The sequence below is a fragment of the Ovis aries genome, chromosome 4 (assembly GCF_016772045.2).
Source record: "Ovis aries strain OAR_USU_Benz2616 breed Rambouillet chromosome 4, ARS-UI_Ramb_v3.0, whole genome shotgun sequence".
NCBI classification, from domain to species: Eukaryota; Metazoa; Chordata; class Mammalia; order Artiodactyla; family Bovidae; genus Ovis; species Ovis aries.
In genome coordinates, this window is record NC_056057.1 from 58,351,722 (window position 1) to 58,376,820 (window position 25,099).

Genomic DNA, 25,099 nt, shown 5'->3' on the forward strand with positions numbered 1-25,099 from the left:
AAATCACACATACTTGTCTTGCTTGTCCACATACATTCCATTCCAGACTGTCAGTTCCTGGTTGCCAGGAACTCCATCTACTTAATTTGTGGCTGTTGCTTAGTTGGTAAGTGGTGTCCAACTCATGGTGGCCCTATGGACTGTTAGCCCACCAAGCTCCTCTGTCCATGGGGCTTTCCAGGCAGGAATACTGGAGTGGGTTGCCCCTTTCCTTTTCCAGGGGCTCTTCCCCACCCAGAGACTGAACCCATGTCTCCTGCACTGGCAGATGGACTCTTAAATCTCTGAGCCACCTGGGAAGACTCAGGAGATTCTAGAAGTTCCAGCTATCAGGTTCATCTAAGTCTCTGAATAGATTTCTAAATCTTTAGAATTAGTTTTGAACCCAAAGTACCAGTGTCTTGTCCTTTGATTTATATTGAATGATTTGCACAGATCAGTTTGTCAGTATCCAGAAAGAGAATAAAGGGAAAACGTGATTCCAAGTTCCTCTTTCTTTGAAGGTTTTAATAACCCAGTTTAGAGTTTGTCATTTGATGGCAAAAGCTTAGGTATGAAATTCCAGTTTCTCCAAAGTAAACCACTTGTTCTGGATTATTCCTTTGCCTGTGCCCACTTTAGTATAAACAACGTCATAATGAGGCCTCCAGAGGGGAGTGTCCCCATAAGATAGTTTGTCTCCGTAGCTGTGCACTCAAAGCAACTGCTGGGGTCTCGGTTTCCTCACCTGTAAACAAGGGGAGAGGATGGAACCACAGTTTCATACATTTTCAACTCTTGGTCTCCCTCTCAGCGGATAGTACAATGCAGAGCTCAGAGCTAGCACTAAGCAAGGGTTATTTTTGATCCGCTGCAGATCCAGGCCGGGTTTTGGGCTTAACCCGCGCAGGCTTTCGGAAGCGCAGCTTTACCGCCGGGGGCGGAGCTTCGCGTGGCTCCCGCTCGCTGGGGGCGGGGGCGGAGCTTGCCGCCGGCGGAGGGCGGGGCCCGCGCGGGGAAGTCCCTTGGGCTGAGCGGCGCAGCGGGTGCGGAGGGCGGGCGCCGGGAGGCGAGTCGGGGGGTTGTGAGGTTGGCGGGGGTGGGCAGGCGCGCTCTTGCTGCCGCCACTTGGTGATCCGCAGGGCTTAGGACCCTTCCCGGGGAGTTAGCTCCAGAGGGGAAGGGCTTTGCTGGGAGGCGGAGGGCTGCTTGGCCGCGAGTCCTTGGCCGTGATCGCGGGCATGTGTGCGTGCGCGTGTTTATCTGAGGCTCCGCGGGGCAGCGGCCCCCTCGGCCCCTTCCTCCTTCCGTTAACTCGGGTAGGAAACCCGAGCCGGAAAAGAGCTACGCCAGGCCCTGAGCCGGCCAGCCGTTCGCCGCTGGGCGGGCGCCCCATGTCGCGCCCTCTCTTGTACCCCCTAGCAGAGGGGACAACTCGGGCCCAGAGTCTGGCCGTGAGGGAGCGCTGTGGAGACGCTGGACGTGTCTGGACGAGTTGGGCAGGTGGTGGGAGTTCCTGAGGCTTGAACGTCAGGGTTTTAAAACACGTGTTTGTCATTTTTACTTTTAGGGTTTTGGCCAAATTGGGCGAGGGCACAAAATAACCACTTACCCCTTCTCACCGAGGAAGAACGGGAGAAAGGGTAAGTAAGGAATGATTAAGGGTGGAAGCATCTAGGACTTTATGCTGAGAGCGAGCGAGCCAGGAAGAGAAGGACTAGATCCAGAACTGCCCTTGCGGGATCTTGGGGCCAAATGCTACCTTCTTCCAGGAACCTGAGAGCCACCTTCAAGGGTCACAGGCTCCAAGCTCAAAGAGCTTATTTCAGATTTTTCGGAATCTGTAGAGTTACCTGGGAGTTTGACAGCTGGCATGCGTCCCCTTTAGCCACTTCACCTGGAGAAAACTGCGATTACCCTTAATCTCTCTGTAGTTGTCTGTCTCAGTCCCCTTAGCTCACTTGGACTAATCTCTGAGACTGTAAAATTAAAGCATCATGGCTCTCCGTGATAATTAACACGAAACTCCAAGGATCTTTACATGTAGAACTCCAAAGCATAAAGTTAATAGCAGTATTACAAGTGTTGACGTTCCTTTGGGATCTTCTTTCCAGCTCATAGAGAAAGGTATTTTCGGAGGGAAAAGTGACCAGACTGGGCCTTTTTCTCTTGACGTTCACTTTGATACCCATCCCCTACCCCCCAGCATTCTCTTCACTACTGAAAAGTTGCCAAACAGCACATTGACATTTCTAAAAGTTTGCTGTGATTTTCAGTGTGGGCTCTTTAAAAGATTCTTCTTTGGGACTTTTACATTCTTTCCTGAATCCACCACTCCATCCTCCCCTTGAATCGGTGAAATGAAACACAACTGCTCTCAGAAGTCTGGGAACACCTTATGCATCCCTGATGTCCTATATAAAGAAATGTTTTGAATTAGTTAAAATTCATGTTAGCCACAAGCAAGGAGTTTGTAAGTCACATTCTTGGATGCTTACACAGGAAAACTAGAATGGTCCTCCGTGACATCTTGACATTGGTTTCCTGTGTCCTGAACCTGCCTTCTTATTTGTTTGTGCTCAAGTGGCGGATGGCCCTTTAATTTCCTTTATGGAAAAACAGAAAATAGTTGTGTATTTGTGATAGGTTCATTTATTGATTCAATTAGATATTTATCTTTTTTATCAAAGTGCTGAGCACTTTGATGTGAGTAGGATGGGGGTAATGAGGAAAGTATGTTGGAGATGGCCATGGAGGTCAGACCTTTTACCAGTTTTCTGTGACTTTTCTAAATGTGCTGTGCTGTGCTTAGTCACTCAGTCATGTCTGATTTGCATGCCGATGGACTGTAGCCTGCTAAACTCCTCTGTATATGGAATTCTCCAGGCAGAAATGCTGGAGTGGGTAGCTATTTCCTTCTCCAGGGGATCTTCTAAACTGTGGGATCAACTGAATCTCCTGTATGAAGGTAGATTCTTTACCATCTGAGCCACAAGGGAAGCCCATAAAGTAGTGTGTATATGTCAGTCTTCTGTGTTTTTTTTTGTTTGTGTGCCTGCGTGCAACTTGCAGGATCTTAATTCCCCAACCAGGGATTGAAACCAGGCCTGTGGCAATGGCAGCACCGAGTCCTAACCACTGGACCACCAAGGAATTTCTATAACCTCATTTTTTTACATCGACATGAAAGAAAGTGTCTTTTTTTGGGTTACAAAGATTATATAAGGTTAAAACAAAGTTACTTAAATCTTGCAAGAATAGAAAAGGAGTGGGTTGGCCAAAAGTTCATTTGGATTGTTCTGTATGATCTTAGGGATGTTGCAATAGAAAGTCAATCTCAATCAGTGTCAGATGACTGCTGCTTGATAAAATTCTGAGTTTCTGCCTTTTACTTCTATATTCTTGGCTGTTTACCACTGCTCTTTGTTCCATTCCAAATACTATGTAAAAGTAGCATGCTTTTTATATAGTCTATTAGACATGGATGTGAATCTTGATTCTTATTGCTGAATGTATTAGCTCTGCTGCTGTTGTTCAGTTGCCAAGCTGTGTCCGACTCTTTGCGACTCCATGGACTGCAGCACCCCAGGCCTCTCTGTCCTTCACTATCTCCCAGAGTTTGCTCAAACTCATGTCCATTGTGTCAGTGATGTTATCTAACCATCTGATCCTCTGCCACCCCCTTCTCTTGCCCTCAATCTTTTCCCAGCAATCTTTCCCAGCTGACTTTTCCAATGAGCCAGCTATTCGTGTCAGGTGGCCAAAGTATTGGAGCTTCAGCTTTAACATCAGTCCTTCCAGTGGATATTCAGGGTTGATTTCCTTTAGCATTACCTGGTTTGATCTCCTTGTTGTCCAAGAGACTCTCGAGAGTCTTCTCCAGCACCACAGTTTGAAAGCATCAGTTCTTCAGCACTCAGCCTTCTTTATGGTCCAACCCTCACATCCAGACATGACTACTGGAAAAAGTGATAGCTTTGATTATATGGACCTTTGTGGGCAAAATTATGTCTTTGCTTTTTAATACACTGTCTAGGCCTGTCATAGCTTTTCTTCCAAGAAGCAAGTGTTATTTAATTTTGTGGCTGGCTGCAGTCACCATCTGCAGTGATTTTGGAGCCCAAGAAAATAAAACCTGTCACTGTTTCTACTCTTTCCACATCGATTTGCCATGAAATGATGGGACCAGATGCCATGATCTTAGTTTTTTGAATGTTGAGTTTTAAACCAGCTTTTTCACTCTCCTCCTTTACTCTTATCAAGAGGCTCTTTAATTCCTCTTCACTTTCTGCCATTAGAGTGGTATCATCTGCATATCTGTGATTGTTGATATTCCTCCAAGCAATCTTGATTCCAGCTTGTGCTTTATCCAGTCTGGCGTTTCACATAATGTACTCTGCACATGTTAAATAAGTGGGGTGACAATATATAGCCTTGATGTACTCCTTTCCCAAGTTTGAACCAGTCTCTTGTTCCATTTCCGATTCTAACTGTGCCTTCCTGACTTGCATATAGGTTTCTCAGGAGATAGGTAAACTTCTTTGCCCCTTAACTCTTTGTGTATCGAAACACAATAGTGAGTATATTAAGAATTAAGTGTAAAAACAGTGCCTGGCAAACAGGTACTGTTGACTTCCCTCTCTGTTCTCTATCTGGTCACAAAACTTTCTTTTGATCTTGCTTGGGATTATAGAAAGCAGTCTGGTCCTTACTTTCCTAAGGGTGCTAAGCTCCCCAGGTATTTACATTTTCACAGGTAGTACCTGTTCTGTCTGGTCCTCAAATTTCTGGGACAAGGACCAACACCTGATTCTCCCTATCAGATCGTTCCACAGCCCTGAGGAAAGAATGTCAGCTTGAAAAGTGAAGGGGAAATGTGTCCACCAGGTGTTTTAAAAAGCTCTGACACTGTTTCCAAAGGGAGAAAGATATACTACCACATTTAGCTTAAAGATAGGATTTCTATTTCAGAAATGTCTTTGGTTTATAAGAATTACAATAAAAATGCTGATGCTTCACATCCAAACTGTCATGATTCTGCCAAGTTGTGGGTTTTAACATACAGCTAAGCTGTGTATTTAGTGTAGCTAATGTTGCTCTGGAAGCCAAGAGAGAGACAAGTCCCCAGACATCTGCTTTCACTTTGCTAAGGACTATGTTTTGTCAGTAGATTACAGGCATATCAGCTGTACTGCTATAGTCTGTGGTATTTCTATCATAAGCTCTAGTCTGTAGGGTTTAGTATAATGTTTTATTCAAATGACAGCACACTATCAATGAACACCTGGTCAGATAAGCACATTTCCCACAGGTGTCTTCTGGTGTCATTGTTCTTACAAGTTAACAAGGCAAAATGGTTTCTATCCTTACTGATTTTTTTTTTTCTTTTTTTGTGGATGAAAATATTCTTAAGGAAAAGCTTCACTGAAGAACCCCTGGTATTCCCCCAATAAAATTTCAAGACCACTTTTGTCATTTTGAGCAGTGTCCTTACAGGATAAAATAACAGAGTATGTAGATTTCCAAGGCAGGATCCCAAAACCTTGTTAACTCATTGTGTGCCATTATGTATTTGTAGACTCTAAACCTGAGGGCTTCCATGGCAGCTCACTGATGAAGAATCTGCCTGCCAAGCAGGATCTGTGGAATCTCTGAGTTGAGAAAATCCCCTGGAGAAGGAAATGGCACTCCACTCTAGTATTCTTGCCTGGAAGATCCCTTGGATGGAGGAGCCTGGCGGGCTACAGTCCATGGATCACAAAGAGTCAGATATGACTAAATTACTGAACAACAGCAAGATTCTAACATACACTTACAATAGTGTTTTGGAGAATAATGTATTTTGAGTTCCAACCTAGAATCTGGACTACATCCCTCTCCATTTTGAGGTGGTCAGGGGTGTAGAAATACCCTGGAGGCTATCATTACGAGGTTCTTGGGCCAGCTCTGTCTTTGCTTAGCTCTGTGACCTTGGGACACACATTTTTCATATGTAAAATTGGGTCGTTACTTAGTATTACTGTGAGATTTAGTGAGCGTTCTTAACACAATAACTGGTACAGAATAGATTTCTCAGTAAATAGCAGTTCCTTTTCATTCCTCTAGGTCCTGGCCATGAGAACAAAGACTCCCCCTCTCATATCTAGGCTCATGGCTCCAGCTGAAGGGAATTACCCTTGGAAGCTGGGCCTTAGTGGGATGGGGAAAGGGATATAGAGAATCCTGACAAAGGAGAAGAGTGGGAACTGAGAGAGGAAGGTGCCAGTCTTTGCTCATTCTCTGGACTCAAGTTGATGAATTGCTTGACTCAGAGAAAGAACCACCTTTATCTCTGACCTTTCTGTTAATCTTTTGTCAGCTGCTCCATTGGAGACGATTAGCTCCTTATTGCCTGCTTAGTCCGATGACAATTTTTTTTCTTTTTCACCTTCATAATTCATGAATAACTATATATTTCTATTTTTAAAAAATGTGTGGGACTTAATAATGTCTGTACTTCCTTAAGATCAGGATTTTTTTTTTTTAAATTTTAATGCTTAAAGTCCCGTTGGGGCTTCCCTCGTTGCTCAGCTGTTAAAGAATCCACCTGCAGTGCAGAAGACCTGGGTTCAATCCCTGGGTTGGGAAGATCCCCTGGAGAAGGGAAAGGTTACGTACTCCAGTATTCTGGCCTGGAGAATTCCATGGACTGTATAGTCCATGGGGTTGCAAAGAGTTGGACACTACTGAGTGACTTTCACTTCACTTGACTTCAAAGTCCAGTTGATCTTCTTGTCCTGTCATTGGTCTGTAGTTCATTAATTTCTTTTCTTCTTTCTTTTTTCCTTTTTTTTATTCTCAGTATGCTGTGTGCCTTGAACTAGTGCTGAGGATACAAAGTTGAAAAGTCACTTTCCTTGACCGAAAAGCTTATAGTTTAGTAGGGCAGTAGACATCTTGACCAACAGATGAAATGTTGTGTGAAATGTGCTCTGGCGGAGATAGGTACACATGCAAAGCATGCCTAGCAGAAGGGCTTTAGCTGTGGTTGTATTTGAGCTAGGTCTTGAAACCTGAGTAGAGTTGGGCAGGGTGACAAGCAGCTCAGAGCATTTCCAGGTGGAGCTAATAGCACGAATAGTCACATGGATTATGAGAGCATTGTGTGTTCTGGAACTGTACGTGGGTCATTCTATTAGAGTGTGAAGGGCAAAGTCAGGAGTGAAAGGAGATGCAAGTGGAAAAGTAACTCTGGGTGCATTTGTTATCCCGTGCCTTGTAATGAGCTCTGAAGAACTCTTGAGTGGAAGATCACCATGAGCATAGAGTGCTGGGTAGCTTGGGGTGTTGTGTGATGGGGATGTGGTAAGATTGGGAGCCAGAGCGGACAGTGTGATTAGTGTGGATAATATGAAGTTGTGAGCACAGACAAAAGCAGAAGTTATGGTGATGCTCAAAAGTGAGAATGTTTAGGGAAATATTTAGGAAGATGGAAAATTGGCTGGTCTTTGGGATTGTTTGACTGTAAAGGGAATGGGAAAGTGAGCAGCTAGAATGACTGCCAGGTTTCTGGGTCGTGGAGGGATCAGAGCAGAGGAAGCAGTTCTGAGGAGGAAGTTCAGGTTTGAAGACATTGTTTACTGGGCATATCATTGGTGCGTTGGAGGCATCTTGAAGGCAACTGGGTATAGGATCCTGGAGCATCATGAGAGCTGGAGAGAGGCTGGAGATACAGGTTTTTGAGTGCTTGCCTTATGGACAGTAGTTGAAAGCATGGTAATTATGAAAATGCTCAGAAGAACTGCCTAGAAAGAGAAGAAAGGGCTGAATGTAAGTTTTAGAGGATAAACCAAGTTTGGGACAAACCAAGAGAAAGAAAGATATAAGGATGCTGGAGGAGAGTGACCGGATAGGCTGGGAGAAAAAAAAAGTAAAGCTTCTCAAGATTCAGGACAGAGTTTCACAAAGTCGAATGCAGTTAAATTTTAAATCTACAAATCATCAAGTACAATGAAGAGTGTAAAGTGCCTGTCATTAGTTGGAGTGATGGGCTAGACACTGAACTGCCCTGGGGGAAGGGGTGAACAGGAGAAGGGGAGTGAGGAGAGAGTCGACAGTCCTGGCTTCCTCCTCAGAGCTTCTGGCTTCACTGGTCTTTAGTCCAGAATTTTAAAAGCTCTGTTGAAAATACAGTTGCAAGCAATCGCTGTTCTTTGTCACACTTTCTTGGAAATGAAAAATCAGATTGTCCCTTTGTTTGCATAATCCTCCCTTAAAAAAAAAAATCATAACTGATCTTACTTTGAGTGTCTCATTTTATCCCATTCATCCTATTCTTTCTTGGGCTAGAGTTCCACCATTGTCTTTTTCTTAACCATATTTGACCTTTTTGCATACATTATTCTCTAACCTAATCCAGTTGTGTGGGGGGCATGTCCCCTTTGTTTTATTTACGTTGAAAAATTTCAGAAGAGTGTCTACTAGGAGGCCAAGGGGAAAATAACCATACTAAACATTAAAAAAAAATCATACCATTCAGCTTTTTAATATCTTCTATCTTCAAGGCTCTGGATAGACAAAATGTATTAGATGGAAAGGCTAAATAAGATAGGGACCCTACCCTTAAGGAGCTCCTTAAGAGAATAAAAGAATCCAGTAAGTGAAATGTATGTGTAAATAAATGCCTTGTGCACTATATGCTGTTTAGAGGTAGAGTTCAGGTAAGATGGATGCAAAACAATAGGTTTCCTTATTTGGTGTGATCTGGAAGGGTTCATGGAAGAGGTGATAACTTGAGTTAAAACTTGCAGTGGAGTTAAGGTATAGAATGGTGAGGTTCAGGGAGTGGGATAAGGGGAATAAAATATTCCTTGGCCCCAGGAAAGCTGTAGAATGGTCTTGACTTTCCCATCTCCTCTTCCTTCTTGTTCTGCTTCGTTTGTTGCCAGATTTCTTTGTCTTAGAGGATAAGGATATTTTAGCTTACATGGAATTGTTCAGTCATTAAGTTGTGTCTGACTCTCTGCGACCCTATGGACTGCAGCACACCAGGCTTCCCTGCCCCTCACTATCTCCTGGACTTTGCTCAAACTCATATCTATCGAGTCGGTGATGCCAAACAACTGTACCATCCTCTGTTCTTCCCTTCTCCTCTTGCCTTTCACCTTCCCCAGCATCAAGGTCTTTTCCAGTCATTTGGCTCAAAGTATTGGAGCTTCAGCATCAGCCCCTCCAATGAATAGTTGGAGTTGATTTCCTTGAGGACTGACTAGTTTGATCTTCTTACTGTCCAAGGAACTCTTAAAAATCTTCTCTAGCACCACAGTTCAAAAGCATCAATTCTTCGGTGCTCAGCCTTCTTTATGGTCCAACTCTCACATCCATTCATGACTACTGGACTTGTTCTGCTTTATTTGTTGCAAAGTTTTTTTGTCTTAGGGGATAAGGATATTTTAGCTTACATGGAGAGATACCCACAATTTCTCCCTTTGTGGCATACACTTTCTGTGAATTGATCACCACTGGTTTCTTATATGTGTATGTGTGTGGGCTGAGCTGCTTCAGTCATGTCAGACTCTTTGTGATCCTATGGACCATGGCCTGCCACACTCTTCTGTCCCTGAGATTCTCCAGGGAAAAATTCTGGAGTGGGCTGCTATGCCCTCCTCCAGGAAATCTTCCCAACCCAGGGATCACATCCGAGTCTGTTACATCTACCTGCATTGGCAGGTGAGTTCTTTGCCGCTAGCACCACCTGGGAAGCCAGTTTTTCATATATCAGATGACTAAAACAGACCAAAGCAATTAAGTCAGAATTTCTGGGGATGATGTCCAGGCACTGGTAATTTTCAGAGTGCCCTAGACGTTCAAGGCAGAGAACCACTGGCTAAAACATGGGGCAGAAGAAAAGTCTGGGATATGGAGCTAAAATATTGTAGGTTGAATTGTTGCAATTCCTTTTGATAACCATGTGTCTTTATTTGAGTTACTTAGACTTTCCTAAGCCCCATCATCTTTTGGAAAATGGGGGTGGTGGTATACCTGTCCTGTCTGTCTTGTAAGATCATGTGAGTCAAAAGGGGCAATTGTGCAAAGCAGCATTGCTTACAGATGCGGTTGTAACAGTGAAATGTTCTGTTCACCTTCTCCAGCGGTAGACAGGCTAAGAGCCAGCCATTATGTCTTGTAAGATAGTAGCCATTTGGTGGATTGGGACTTAAGATTTCACCATAACAAGCATTTTGATAATACATTTCACAATGTTTGTGTAATGTTAAAAGTTGGAGACTGAAAGCACAAAATCAAATCCTTAAAAAAAAAAACAAAAAACAGTGAGCAGTTGAGCTTTTCTTAGTGTGATATATGAATTCTGTTTAAAATTATACAAATGTATATTGTGATTAAGATTGTAAAGTGTATAAATATTCTCAATATCAGTAATGTAATTGTTTGGTGTTAAAATTCTATTAATATGTTAGATTTTAATTAAAAAAAATCTGTACATTGGGGAAAAAAAAAGTTCTTTTAGAAGATAGTTAAACCCCCCAAATATCATGTGCGGGCATAGTTGCTTCAGTGGTGTCCAACTCTTTGCAACCCAATGGACTCTATCCCTCCAGGCTCCCCTGTCCATGGGATTCTTGGAGAGTCACAAATTCAATTATATGGCAGGCCCTGTCATGTCTGTTGAATTTGTGGAGACATGGCGTTGTATCCCTGTGCTGTGGAAAGCCTGGTGTGTTAGTGCCAATCATGTGATCGTATAGGAATGATTGTTCTTATGGTATTATAAATTATTTTACTTGAGAAGTGGTGTCACTTAATGGCAAAGAAATTGAATCTGAAGCCTAGAGACTGGCTTCCAGATGTGACTTAAGTGCTCACTCCTATGACAGGAGGTGAGCTAGCCTCTCTGAGCCTCCTATGTAAAATCTGGATGCGTTTATTCTCTGTTACTTTGTAACGTGTCAAAGATTTAGTGGCTGCAGACTGCAGTAATCGTTTACTATCTCATGGTTTCTGTGGGTCTGCCATTCAGGTGGTTCTTGCTCAGGGTCTCGTGAGGTTGTCATCAGATGTCAGGTAAAGGTACAGTTAGTGAGGACCTGCCTGAGTCTAAAAGATTCTTCCACAGTGGCCTGCTTAGGGGGTTGGCAAGTCAGTGTTGGCAAGTTGGTTTCTCTCCATGAGGAAGTTGGCTTTCCATGGGGCTGTCCCCACTCAGACTTCCCCAGACTGTGATATGGGAGACCAGGGTCTCTTTGCTGTCTCCCTGCATCTTTACCCTAGTACTTTGTTGATGCTTAATTGGTATTTCCTAAACTGAGATGGGTTGCTGGTGAAGCTCCAGACTTTGTGCCTCCCTTGAAGCTTGAGATACAGAAGGTTGATTTTTGCTTAGGTGGTGGTGGTGGTGGTGATGGTCATGGGTCCTGCCAGAACCACTTTTAAGCCTGTCTTATGGGTCCCTGTTTTTGCCCCTGGAGTCCTGAGCCTCTTCCAAATGACTCAGGTGTTTGGGGCTTCCAGTGCTTGGCCTGACCTCCTCATAGGTAAACGGAGCAAGCCAGTGAACAGGCAAACAAGCACCCCCACTGTCTTTTCTGTGTAACTGCTTCAAGATCTCGTTGAACTCCTGCTTAACTTGGTAGCTCATAGCATGTTTCTGACATCTGAGATTAAGAATACCCAGAAGATACAAGTGTACATCTTTCTTCCACATAATAAAGCATCAAAATTTAATCTTTGCCATTTTATCCAAAAGTTTATTCTGAGAGCTAGGTCTGTGGCACTTTGACACACACACTTTTAGACGTATCTTTCTGTTGAAAAGTGTAGTATTTATGGTTTACTATTGAAAAATCATCTTGCTGTGACTGAAGGACACATTGTCAACGCATTATCAGGGTTGAGTTTTGAAACTGTGTCCAGCAAAGACATTTTTTAAAGAAAAGAAATGCTTGTAAGATCATGTTTTGTATTTTAAGGACAATTTAATTTCATGTGATTTTTGCATTATGTAGACCAGTAAGTTCAGAGCATCTTAGAATTGGTTCCTCCTCTTTACTCTCTCTTGGGAATTTTTCTGCAGGGATTATTTATCTTCTTAGTCACTACCTGACTTCTCCATCTGTTGTTTCTATTTAATTTTTCCCCTGTCTTTGGACTTAGTTGACCGATGTCATATACAAGGGTGAGCTGCTTGCGAGGGGTGGAGCAGTATTGGGAGGAGCAGAGGGTATGTAAGGCAGAATATCTCTGAAGGTTAGGGTTGATGGCCAAGGGTAATTTTTCACTAAATAGGTAAAAGTGGACCACTAAAGCACTGGTAGAAAAGGTTATATTTGCCACAGATATTTTAACCTTAATTTTTAAACTACACCTTATTTTTTTGGAGTAGTTTTTGGTTTATGGCAAAATTGAGAGCAAGTTGCAGAGATTTCTTATATACTTCCCATTCCTACACATGCAGAACTTCTCCCATTATCAACCTTACTTTCCAGAATGGTACATTTATTACAGTTCATAAACCTGTGTTGACATGTCATCATGCCTAATGCTCATAGCTTCTATTAGGGTTCCCTCTTGGTATTATACATTCTGTGGGTGTGGGCAATGTATAATGTCTTGGATTCACTGTGGATTCATCACGCAGAGTAGTTTCACTGCTCTAATAATCCACTGTATTCACGTAGTCATCCCTCTTCCTAACCCCTGGCAACCACAGATTTTGTTAGTATCTCCATAGTTTTGCCTTTACTAGAATATCATATACTTGGAATCAGTGTATATAGTATGTTGCCATTTTGCCTGAATTTTTAGTTTGCCTGGTGTAGCAGCTTATTTACAAAGCATTTTGGTATTTTTCCAAAAGCTTATTTGTTTAATAGTTACTTTAATAAGAGTTTTATTAGTGTCAGAGGAGGATGCTAAATAACTGTTACTTGGTTTGTTAAATAATAACTATTTAGTGTTGCTATTATCAAACAGTTTGAAGCACTTTATAAACTAATTAGCTTGTATTTTTTATGGGTCTCACTATTTCTTCTGGGTAAGAAAAGTACTATAATCTGAACAAATAGGTTGTGAAAATACATTAGAATATTAATAGTTTGAGGCATCTTTGTTGTATATGGTTGCATGGTATTAATACTGTAAATGATTTATTCAAAATCTTATTTTGAAATTACAAATAGGCATTAAATGTAAATTTCTAGACATTTATGTGGTGATATATAGTGAAAAGAATATGGAATGAGGTTATGAAGACTTTTATTCAAATGCTAGCTCTACTGTTATCTATGTGAACATGAACTTTTGGTCTCTGAATTTCATTTTCCTTTTGGGAAAATAGAGATAAAATATACTTCATTGGTTAATTTTGGGGACTGTGTATGTAAGCTGTTAGTGAGAATCCTATGTAAATTTAAACTTATTACAAAGAAATGTGAAAAATTATTTGGTTAATAAGTCATACTTGGTTACTATTTCCAACTTAATTTTTTTTTCCCAAGTAATCAAGGAAAACAATGATTTGGATTTAAGAAGGCAATGCTGCTGAAAAGATGCTTATTTAACTGTGCCTGAGGGGGGAAAAAACCCCTGCATTTTTAATCTGAATTTGTCTTACTGATAGGCCTGGTTGCTTCTTCTTATGAAAGGTATACACTTTGGGGTATTCTGCTGTGTACTTGGCTCCTGATCATATTTATTACCTGTCAGCTTGAAATGTTAGTCCTTCTTGCAAAAGCATGAGTTATAGTGCCACGTTCTGTACAGGGTCAGAGACACATTATTTCTTATTTATTGTGAGAAAAGGCTGGATTCTTAAGCTCTTATGACCAGTCTCTTGTGTGGTTGAAGTGACTGGGGCAGAGGAGAGTTTGGTAGAAAGATTCTGGAGTGAGAGAATAAAAATAGTCCCATAAAGTTGAAATCCTGATGCACCTGGTAAATTTAATATAACCTTAGTTTACAATCAAATGTCCCTCTTGTTTAATATACATAGAGGTATGGTCAGTGATATTGTGATATTATACAAAACTGTACACTTCTGAGTTTGAGAATGCTTGACAGAGCTTAATTAGTACAAGACAAAAGTGTAATAGTCACTTCTTGGCAGGACAGTTGGCATCTTTATTATATTGCAATCTCAACTTTTTGTGTCCCTACTAATTTACAGTATTTTAAGAAGGTTAATCTGACAGGTGTATGGAATCAGTTGGAGGTAGAAGAAGTAATGGGAAGTAGACTATTTGGGAAGCTGTAATTTGCTTACAATGTAGTGAGGATTTTCACTGTCATAATTGTGTGAATGGAAAGTAAAAGATGTTACCATTAAGAAAAGAACAGTAAAACCTGACTATATTAAAATTATGCATTGCCAAAAATAGATTACAAAACTATAAAAAGTGAAAACTGTAACAAAAAGCAAAGACAAGCTCGGAAGATTTGCAATGCAGACCATAGAAATAGGACTAATTTCATACATATATTAAAAATATCAACAACTCAATGGGGAAAAACCAACAATCAGAGGAAAAATGGGCAAAGATATGAAAGATTAGGAATAGGCAATTCATAAAAGAGAAATGCAAAATAAAACTTCAGTGAGAAACTCTTTTTTTAAACCTATCAAATTGTCTAACAAAAAATTTTGAAAACCTGAGGAGTTACTGAGAATATGAGGAAATAGACAATACCATTATTGCTAATGGATGTAGGTACTTTTGTAGTTTTTGTTGAGAACAATTTAGAAATAGTTATCAGAACTTAAAATGCACATATTATTTTATCCTCCTAGAATTTAACCCATAAATCTTGTACTTGTGTGAAATAATATATATTTAAGGATATTCTTGGCAGCAATTTGAAACAAATGCTCATCCTTAGGGGACTGGATAAATTATGGTACATGTAGTAGAATATTTAATGACACAACCCTTATGGCAGAAAGTCAAGAGGAACTAAAAAGCCTCTTGATGGAAGTGAAAGAGGAGAGTGAAAAAGTTGACTTAAAGCTCAACATTCAGAAAACTAAGGTCATGGCATCTGGTCCCATCACTTCTTGGCAGATGGGGAAACAGTGGAAACAGTGTCAGACTTTATTTTTGGAGCTTTCAAAATCACTGCAGATGGTGACTGCAGCCATGAAATTAAAAGACGCTTACTCCTTGGAAGAAAAGTTATGACCAACCTAGATAGCATATTCAAAAGCAGAGACATTACTTTGCCAACAGAGGTCCATCTAGTCAAGGCTATGGTTTTTCCAGTGGTCATGTATGGATGTGAGAGTTGGACTGTGAAGAAAGCTGAGCGCCAAAGAATTGATGCTTTTGAATTGTGGTGTTGGAGAAGACTCCTGAGAGTCCCTTGGACTGCAAGGAGATCCAACCAGTCCATTCTAAAGGAGATCAGCCCTGGGTGTTCTTTGGAAGGAATGATGCTGAAGCTGAAACTCCAATACTTTGGCCGCCTCATGCAAAGAGCTGACTCATTGGAAAAGACTCTGATGCTGGGAGGGATTGGGGGCAGGAGGAGAAGGGAACGACAGAGGATGAGATGGCTGGATGGCATCACTGACTCGATGGATGTGAGTCTGAGTGAACTCCGGGAGTTGGTGATGGACAGGGAGGCCTGGCGTGCTGCGATTCACGGGGTTGCAAAGAGTCGGACACGACTGAGCGACTGAACTGAACTGAAAAAGAATAAAGCTGCATATATACACTGAAATGGAATCATTATTAAGTCAAAAAAGCAAGGTACAGAAAAGTGGGTATTGATAGGTTACTATTTTGGAGGAGACTAAGATACATATTTTCTCCTAAATGCATATAAAGTCTCTGGAGGGAATTACAGCAAAATGGAAAATGCCCCTGGGGGTTGAAACTCAGATATTGGATAACTGGGATGGGAGGGGGTTTCATTTTCCACTATGTACCCCTTTTTGGATATTCTGAATTTTGTATTATATATATATATATAAAATCCTAAAAAGAAGAAACGTGTTCAACTCAAAATATATTTCTGTAATACTTACAGCCAACTCTGAAAAATTAGAGAGTAGAAAACTAAATTTAAAAAGAAGTTGTTATTCATATATTTGATAAGGGATTCATATCTAGAGTATATGAAAAATTCTTATAATGCAACAAAAGCAAGCAGTACAGTTAAAAATTGAGCAAAGGACTTAAACCATTTCTTGAATAAGATAGATAAGTGACTGATAAGTGACTGATAAGCACATGAAAAGCTGAAAATCACGAATCATTAGGGAAATGCACACTTATTAGGATGGCTGTTATTAAAAATAGAAAGTAACAGGCGTTGGTGAGGATGTGGAAAAATTGGAAACCTTGTGTACTGTTAATGAGAATGTGAAATGCTGCAGCTGCTTTGGAAAACAGTTCCTTGAAAAAATGAAAATAGTGTTTCCATTGTTGTTCAGTTGCTCAGTCATGTCCGACTCTTTGCAACCCCAAGGATTGCAGGACACCAGGCTTCCTTGTCCTTTGCTATCTCCTGGAATTTTCTCAAACTTATGTTTGTTGGGTTGATGATGGCATCCAACCATCTCAGCCTCTGTCGTCCCCTTCTTCTCATACCTTTGGTCGTTCCCAGCATCAGGGTCTTTTCCAGTGAGTCAGCTTTTTGCACCAGGTGGCCAAAGTATTACAGCTTCAGCTTTAGCATCAGTCCTCCCTTTGAATATTCAAGGTTGATTTCCTTGAGGATTGACTGGTTTGATCTCCTTGCAGTCCAGAGAACTCTCAAGAATCTTCTCCAGCACCACAGTTCAAAAACATCAATTCTTCGGTGCTGAGCCTTCTTTACAGTCCAACTCTCATATCCATACATGACTACTGGAAAAACCATAACTTTGAATATATGGACCTTTGTCAGAAAAGTGATGTCTCTGCTTTTTAAAATACTGTCTAGGTTTGTCATAGCTGTTCTTCCAAGGAGCAAGGGTATTTTAATTTCATGGCTGTGGTCACCATCCACAGTGATTTTGGAGCCCACGAAAATAAAGTCTTTCACTGTTTTCCATCTTTTCTCCATCTATTTGCCATGAAGTGATGATACTGGATGCCATGATCTTAGTTCTTTGAATGTTGAGTTTTAGATAAGGTTTTTCACCTCCCCTCTTTCATCTTCATCAAAAGGTTCTTTAGTTTCTCTTCTCTTTCTGTTATTAGATGGTGTCATCTGCATATCCGAGGTTATTGATATTTTTCTTGGCATGTTTCCATATGATCCAGCAATTCCACTTTTGGGTTTATGCCCTAAAGAACTGGAAGCAAGATCTTGAAGACCCATGTTCATAGTGGCAGTATTCATAATAACTAAAAGATGGGAGCAACACAAGTATCCATGGCGGGGTGAATGAATAAAAAAAATGTGGTATATGCCTGCAGTAGAGCTTTATTAAGTCTTAAAGAGGAAGGACGGAGAAGGCAGTGGCACCCCACTCCAGTTCTGTTGCCTGGAAAATCCCATGGATGGAGGAGGCTGGTGGGCTGCGGTCTGTGGGGTTGCTAAGAGTCGGACACGACTGAGCGACTTCACTTTCACTTTTCACTTTCATGCATTGGAGAGGGAAATGGCAACCCACTCCAGTGTTCTTGCCTGGAGAATCCCAGGGACAGGGGAGCCTGGTGGGTTGTCGTCTATGGGGTCACATAGAGTTGGACACGACTGAAGTGACTTAGCAGTAGCAAAGAGGAAGGAAATTCTGACACATGACAAGATGGACATTATGCTAACTAAGCCAGTCATGAGAAGACAAATACTGTATGATTCAATTTATATAAGGTACCTAGAGTAGTCAAATTCATAGAGGCAGAAAGTAGGAAGATGCGTGCCAGAGGCTGGGGGTAGGAGGGAATTGGAGGAGATGTTGTTTAGTGGGTAAAGAGTTTCAGTTTTACAAGATGGTGGAACAATGTAAATACACTTATCACTACTGAGCTGTATACTTAAAAAATGGTGAAGACAGTAAATTTTATGCCATGTATACCACACTTTGAAAAAAGATAATGTAACTCCACCCTGCCCCTACCAAGAACCCTGTGGTGTAGAGGTAGGGAAGATGAATATGTAAATAAATGGCTGTAATTCAGAATGTAATCTGTGTCCAAAATGGGTATAATTGAAGCTTTGGGGTGGCGTAGGATGGGACGTAGATAAGGGAGATTGCTTATGATTTCACATAATAGGGCCTGGTACTTTGAGCTGATATTAAGATGCAGCATTGATAGGGTAGAGAAAATAGAAAAAAATTTGGGACAGGAGTAGCACAAGTAAAAGTGAAAAGAGGGAAAGTGAATGGTATCATCACAGAGCAGAACAAGATGATGCTGGAAAAGAATCAGGGTAGATTCTAGGGCCAACTCTGGGAAATGAAGATGTGGTCAAAAGAAGTTTCATGGAGTTTGTAGGACGCCTCTGTGGGGTGGGGGGAGCTGATCAATCAGGCAAAGCTGTTTTCTTCTTGGTTTTCTCTTAATGTAAAATACGTCATCCTTTTGCTCTGAGAGTATGAGAGAGAGGGAAAGAGAGAGGGAAGTAAAGGAAGAGAGAGAGGAGTGAGGGAGGGAAGGAGAGAGGAGAAAGAGAGAACCAGAGCACCTGAATTCTGGGTTGAGACTTTGTTCCTGGTGCTGTATCTTATCCTATCTATCAGAGTAAATGAGAAGGTGGGGTTTTTGTCTTTTTCCTGCTGGAGTTTTCCTCACTCTTGTCTTGTTTGGGGGCGTAAACCACCCTCAGGGCTACTTAATCCCCTTGCTGTTTTGTTTCTTGCCAAGTTGATTCTGCCTGTTTCATTCTTAGAGTTGCCAGTTACATTCCGTTCCCTGTAAAAAACCCAGTATATTTGATTTTTACATAAATTGAATGTAAACCTTCCCTCCCCAGCTGCTTTTCTCCCATCTTGTTTTGCTTTCCTGTTAAAATATAGCTTGAGTCCTATTTGCCCTCCACCCAGAGGCCATGGAGACATTATATTTCACAGTTTTTCCCTAAGTAAGTCTGTGTACAATATAAATTCATTGAGCCTTATTGATTTTTCTCTGTGACAGGTGAAGGTATCTAATTTAGTTCCTTTGTTGATGTTTCATTGTTTTATCTCTTCATCCTGTAACCTTTTTCATTCTCTCTTTGCATTAAAGAAATATGAACTGAATTCCTAGAGTTGATAGAAACCATATTCAATTCTAAAGAGAGAATCTGTCCTTTAGCCAGATATTAGATTGTTCAGCTTGTTTTCTTGAAGTCTTTTTCTTCCTAATTCTCAAGTGTTAAAGGCAGTGGGATATATACATCTGCACCATTTAGTAAATGGGAATGGGGTAGATTCTGATTTCATTTTTCTGGCTAATTTTTCTCTCCTACTTGGAGAAGTGTAGGAAAAAAAAGTCTGAGAAAATGTATTTTCTGATCAGCTTCTATTGAAAATACTTAATCAAAGTAGTCAAAAGGGAAAGAGATTCTCAAGGATTGCTACTTAATTAGGAAATAAAAAAATTATGAGTGTCGATTTATCTCAAGTGTGATTCTCTCATGGGGAAAGTTTGCCATCCCATTAGCATCGATTTGCATATCTTTACTTTTAACAAATGTATGATTGGACCTGAAGTGAGAAGACTACATTTGCTCTCATTCAAAATTTAATTTTATGATAATATCAACTACCTAATTATTGTCTTTGCTTGAAGTATCTTTGATTGAGGAGACTGGTTGGTTAGAAGATGTGCTGTTGAGACCAGTGCTTTGGGATTAATCAAGTGTGGTCTTGTTGGCTGTCAGAGAGGGCCCAGTTGGCCTTTTCCCTGGTAGATATTTTTGCTCTCAAGCAGATGAGTATGGGTAAATTGGGGGAGAATTAGTCACACTAGTAGTCCCTACCAGTTGCAGGAGGTGACGGGTTTCATCAGCTTTGTATTTGAAAAGCTGAGTACCCTAATAGGGTTATGGATGTTTAAAAGGTAATGTAACTACTACAGAAGAAGTCGCAGTTTAAAATTAATTGCAGCTTTTGTTTAAAAAACGTGCTTGATTTTTAAATACTTTGTTCTGTATTTGTTTTTATATTTGCTGCAGATATTACACATGAAGATTATGCTTTAAACACTGTAAAATGTTTTTCTAGTATTAACTAAATGATTGTGGAAAATGTTACACTTTAAAGGTCACGTTGATTTTGCGACATTTCCAGTTTTACATTTTACACATACATTTGAATTGGTTTAGCTTCTGGTAGTGTTTAAAGATCCAGGGTAGTAAATGTGGAAGGGAAATTGCAAAAGGGCAGAATGCTTTTGAATGCGCTTGTGTTCCACCTTTCCTTTGTTTCAGCAGTGGAATTTCAAATCCTAAGAGGCAGTTCAGAGAGCTGAAAGGACTGCGAGATAGTATGGGTTTTGGGTTTTCAGTGCTTATTAAGTTCAAGGACAACTCTAATTATATCTTTCTATTAATTGATTCTATGTATATGTACTATACTTCCTTTTGTATCCTTTCCTGATTTGAACATTTATTAGAAATGAAAGAGACTTAAACATATGTCCTTTATATTTGTTGTTCAGTCGCTAAGTTGGGTCCAACTGTTATGGTGGATTGAATTAATTGTGTATTCAGACACTTTTCCTATAATTTGCACCTCAATGCTGTAATAACAGTTATGAGATCAATATCCTGATCTATGTTTACTGGGAGTGGTGAATATTTACTGGGAGCCAGTGGAGCATAGTGCTTAAGTGTACAGGCCACAGGGTCAGATTATCTGGATTCAGCTCTGCTGCCTAATATCTGTGTGACCTTAGGAAGATTACTAAATGCTCTGAGCATCAGTTTACATCTGTGTTTCGGGATAAAAATAGAGTTAATGTAGGGATTAGTTGATAGAATAACAAAAATTTTTTTTGTAGTGTCTGTCATTGACACAGTGATATACTATTTTAGACAAGACAAAATGAACTTTCTTCATTAGACTAAAATTTTTATTTCATTAGTTTCACAAAGTTTTTCTTTTTAGTGATTTTTCCTTCTTTTTCCAATTAAGTCTTCTGTCAGGGTTTATGGATTTGATAATTTGTGGAAGAGTACTTTTCACTGATTTTGTATGATTGGCCAATAGCTCTAGCTGTTAAAAATGAAACAAAACTCATGTTCTGTTAGTCAAAAATTTTTATGCAACTGTTTAATGTTGAGGTTATTGGGTGTTTGAGGTTAATACCTCAGATGTCGCAAATGTAATATGCTCAGTCTTGTCTGAGTCTTTGTGACCTCGCAGACTGCAACTGGCCAGGCTTCTCTGTCCGTGGGATTCTCCAGGCGAGAGTACTGGAGTGGATTGCCATTTCCTCTTCCAGGGGATCTTCTGGATTGAGGGATCAAACTCACGTTTCCTGCATTGGCAGACAGATTCTTTGCTACTGAGCAAGAATATCAAAAAGTGTTGGTGTAATTTTCACCAAGGAAACATAACATTTAAATATTTCCTGGAGGATTCAGATACCTATATCTCACTTGTAAAACTGGACTTTTGTCTGGATTTTATCATGGCTCTTTTTTTCTAGCTAAGAAGAACTGAAATTGCCACCCTACTTTTTAATTAATTGCTTAACAAGTTGCTTGGCTAGGGAAAGGTCTTTGAGTGATATGCCTAGTCATTTTGTAGTACAGAGATACATTAGGTTCTGCAAAACTTATTCATTATTTAAAATATTAATTTAAATTACTTTGAATTTCTATATGACTCATTTATTTTTTTATCTAGCTTATATATTCATCCAAATCTATCAAAAATTTTACTGGATTTTCTTTCTAAGTCATTTACTGTAACATTGTGACATTCCCTAATATCACTTAATGTTGATTAGACAGTAAGTTTCTTACAAAATTGAAAAGATCAGAGTATTGTTTTCAGGGCCACTGAGCTGTTGATTAGTTTGAGAAGAACCTATTTGGTGACCAACATGAAGATAATTTAATTTTATTTATTATTACTGGTGCTTCTTTGTAAATAGGGGTATACTTGTCTTTGCTGCTGAAAGCAGGGACATGTTAAGAGGTTTCCCCAAGTGTGTGTGTGTTGTTCTGTACTATCCAATTAGTTTCTTGATGTGTGTTAGTTACATAAAACACAGATATGAAATAAAGATCAGATGAGAAATTTAACAGTATCATCATTAGAAATGAACATACTTTCATGAGTATGTTAACTTACAGAAATCCGAAAGGTGTTGGAGGACAGGTGCAATGATGATAATGATGAGAGGGATCATGAAAGACAGGTAATTTTAGTATGGGAGGAAGGGACCATTCCATGAATTTCTGATGTGGAAGGTAAAGGTTTGAAATTAGTCTCATAGAATTAGAGATAGAGCAGAGAACCTCAGAGTTAGTCTACTTATGTAGATGAAATGTATTGCCTAGTCTTTGGCATAATTGGGTCTTGAACCCAAGTTTTCTGACTTCTAATTTGGTACTGAGCATGGGAAGAGGAGAAGAGGTTTGGTTCTAGGAGAAGCTGGGTACTTGGTTCTTTGGGAGTGATACATGCGTGGAGGTATTATCAGATTGATTGGGTGAATCTCAACACAGGCTGTTCTGGCCGACCGATTGTTCCCTTATGCTCCCAGGCGTTTAAAAGAATGGAGTATCAGACACAACCACGCCAAACTGTCTTTCCATCAACATTGTAAGTGGGTATTAATACAAACCATATGTAAAACTAAACAAACAGTCAAGAAATATTTATTTAGCACCTGCAAATGCTTAGTAAAATTCTCAGACTTTTAGGATATATAGGAAGGAATGAAACATGGTGCTTGCCTGTTGGTGGCTCACAGACTAGCTGGGGATAATGGACCTTCTATTAAAATATAACAATACTGGCTGGCATATGTGGGTGTGGCTAGTACATGCCAGAGGATTTGAGGGGTGGCAGATGGCTCTGTGAGTCAGGATACTCATGTAAGTTTTCCCAGAAGAGGTAAAAATGAGGTTCGTTGCTTCTGTTAAATAAGGAGGCCATTTGATCGAGGTAGCTTTAATGCCATGGGGAGTGACCTATATAAGCCAAAATCTAAGCCTGTAGGTGCTTCAGATTTACAAAATTGAAACCTAAGGACAACGAATCACCAGCTGCCAACTCAACTTTCATCAGTAGCCAATCAAATATTTCCATTCTTTGCTTCCTTCTTTTCGGTTTAAAAATGTCTCCTGAACTCCTCTTAGTGTAGCACTCCTCACTACTTTTGGTTTGGCACTGACCTGTTTGAATTGATTTTTGCTCAGATAAACTGTTAGCATTTTAATATGCCTCAGTTTATCTTTTAACCTTTCTCAGCTTATTAGAGCTTATCAATAATTATATGTGTTCAGCTCTAAAGATTTTGGATTCCCCTAACTTACTTCTTGGCTTCCCTGGTGGCTCAGATAGTAAAGAATCTGCCTGCAATGCAGGAGACCTGGGTTTGATCCTGGGGTTGGGAAGTTCCCCTGAAGGAGGCCATAGCAACCCACTCTAGTATTCTTGCCTGGAGAATCCCTATAGACAGAGGAGCCTTGTGGGCTGCAGTCCGTGGGGTCACAAAGAGTCAGACATGAATGAGAGACTAAGCACACACACACAACTTAGTATTAATACAGAGTTGAGACTTGATTGTGGGTGTTTAGCAGGTGTTCTGGGATTTCCCTGGTGGCTGAGATGGTAAAGAATCTGCCTACAATGCAGGAGACCCAGGTTTGACCCTTGTGTCGGGAAGATCTCCTGGAGAAGGGAATGGCAACACACTCTAGTATTCTTGCCTGGGAAAATTCCATGGACAGAGGAGCCTGGTGGGCTACAGTTCGTGGGGTCACAAACAGTCGGATGACTGAGCGACTAACAATTTCAGCTTATAGCATGTGTTCTCTAGTGTGTACCATTCCACAATCCCCATGCTGTTGTGCATAGACAGCAGAAGCCTTCTATTTGAGAGAATCCCACTTCTGCGTCTCATCTATGAGTGTGTTCAACAGCAGATCAGACTCTCCCCACTGGTCTTCTGAATGTTGTGTGTTAGAGGGCCTGGTTTCAGTTATCTTGTTCCTCTTCTGTTTCTTGGCAAAATAGCTAAAATTGCTCGTTAAATGTGAGTGTGGTAGGTTTTTCCACTTAAGACGATCTTTTTCCTAAGAGTATTAAAGTGAGATGGGGTATTTGTCGATAGTACATGAAAACAGCAGTAGCTGGCATTTACAGTGGGGTTTTTTGTTGTTCAGTTAGATTATTTTGGTAGTCTGTGTTATGAATCGTTAATTTGAAGATTAGTACATAAATAATGCCATTAAACATTATAAGATAAATGAATTTAGAAACAGTGGCATCAGAGATTAAGTACATTTCTTAAAACTCATGCTATTTTCTCTCTACCTAGATATTTCTGTATTCAAATGGTATTTCTCATTTTAGCACAAATAAGGGCCTATAAACATAACAGAGATGAATGTACTCTAAACAAGAAATATGAAAGACATTAAGGGCTTGAATTATAGAGTGTGAGCCTCAATCTACCACTGATTCTTTAAGGTGGTGATTTTTTTAACCTTTTTTCTTTTCTTCTTATTTTAATATGGTGAACACTTTTTCAAGGAAATTGTTTTTTTGGAATTCAATTATTATTTAAAAAAAAGATAAAAGCATAGTGGCTCTGATTGAAGCCAGGAGTCGGGGCTCAGAGCTCTGCTCACTTAGTGCCTACGTCCTTTGGCCCTAGGGAATCCTCAGGACACCATGGAGCATGGATTGAAAAACACTGCTTTTAAGGAAAAACAAGCTAAATACTTTGTAAAAGTAAGCCTTTAAAGAAAGTTCCTGCTGTCTGGTAATTGAACGGATTGTGAAAGTTACTTGATCTTTGTTACCCATCCTTACTGCCTTTAGACATGAGTGCTGTGCTATGATTTATTGAAGAAAAAAAAGGAAAAAAGCACCAAAAAAACAAAAAGCAAAAAAGCTCTGGAAGTTACACACACACACACACCACACACACATACACACACATCCACATCAGATGAGAAATGAAGATCATCAAATAAACATACACACATGCTCACCGGTGTGCGCACACACATACAACTCACAGTTTCT

General features: G+C 40.3%; 1 protein-coding gene across 10 annotated transcripts in view; it reads left to right on the forward strand.

The window, feature by feature from the left end:
- The first annotated feature begins 989 nt into the window (after positions 1 to 989).
- IMMP2L (inner mitochondrial membrane peptidase subunit 2) overlaps positions 990 to 25,099 on the forward strand; it is a 958,934-nt gene continuing 934,824 nt past the window's right edge. For 7 of the 10 annotated variants that reach the window (XM_027968613.2, XM_042248580.2, XM_060414761.1 and 4 more), the window contains exons 1-2: positions 990 to 1,025; positions 1,550 to 1,622. The gene's annotated coding sequence lies outside the window, so the exon portion shown is untranslated. Of the gene's footprint in view, positions 1,225 to 1,549; positions 1,623 to 25,099 lie in introns of all 10 variants that reach the window. The other 3 variants (XM_027968614.3, XM_060414763.1, XM_060414758.1) reach the window with 2 other exon arrangements.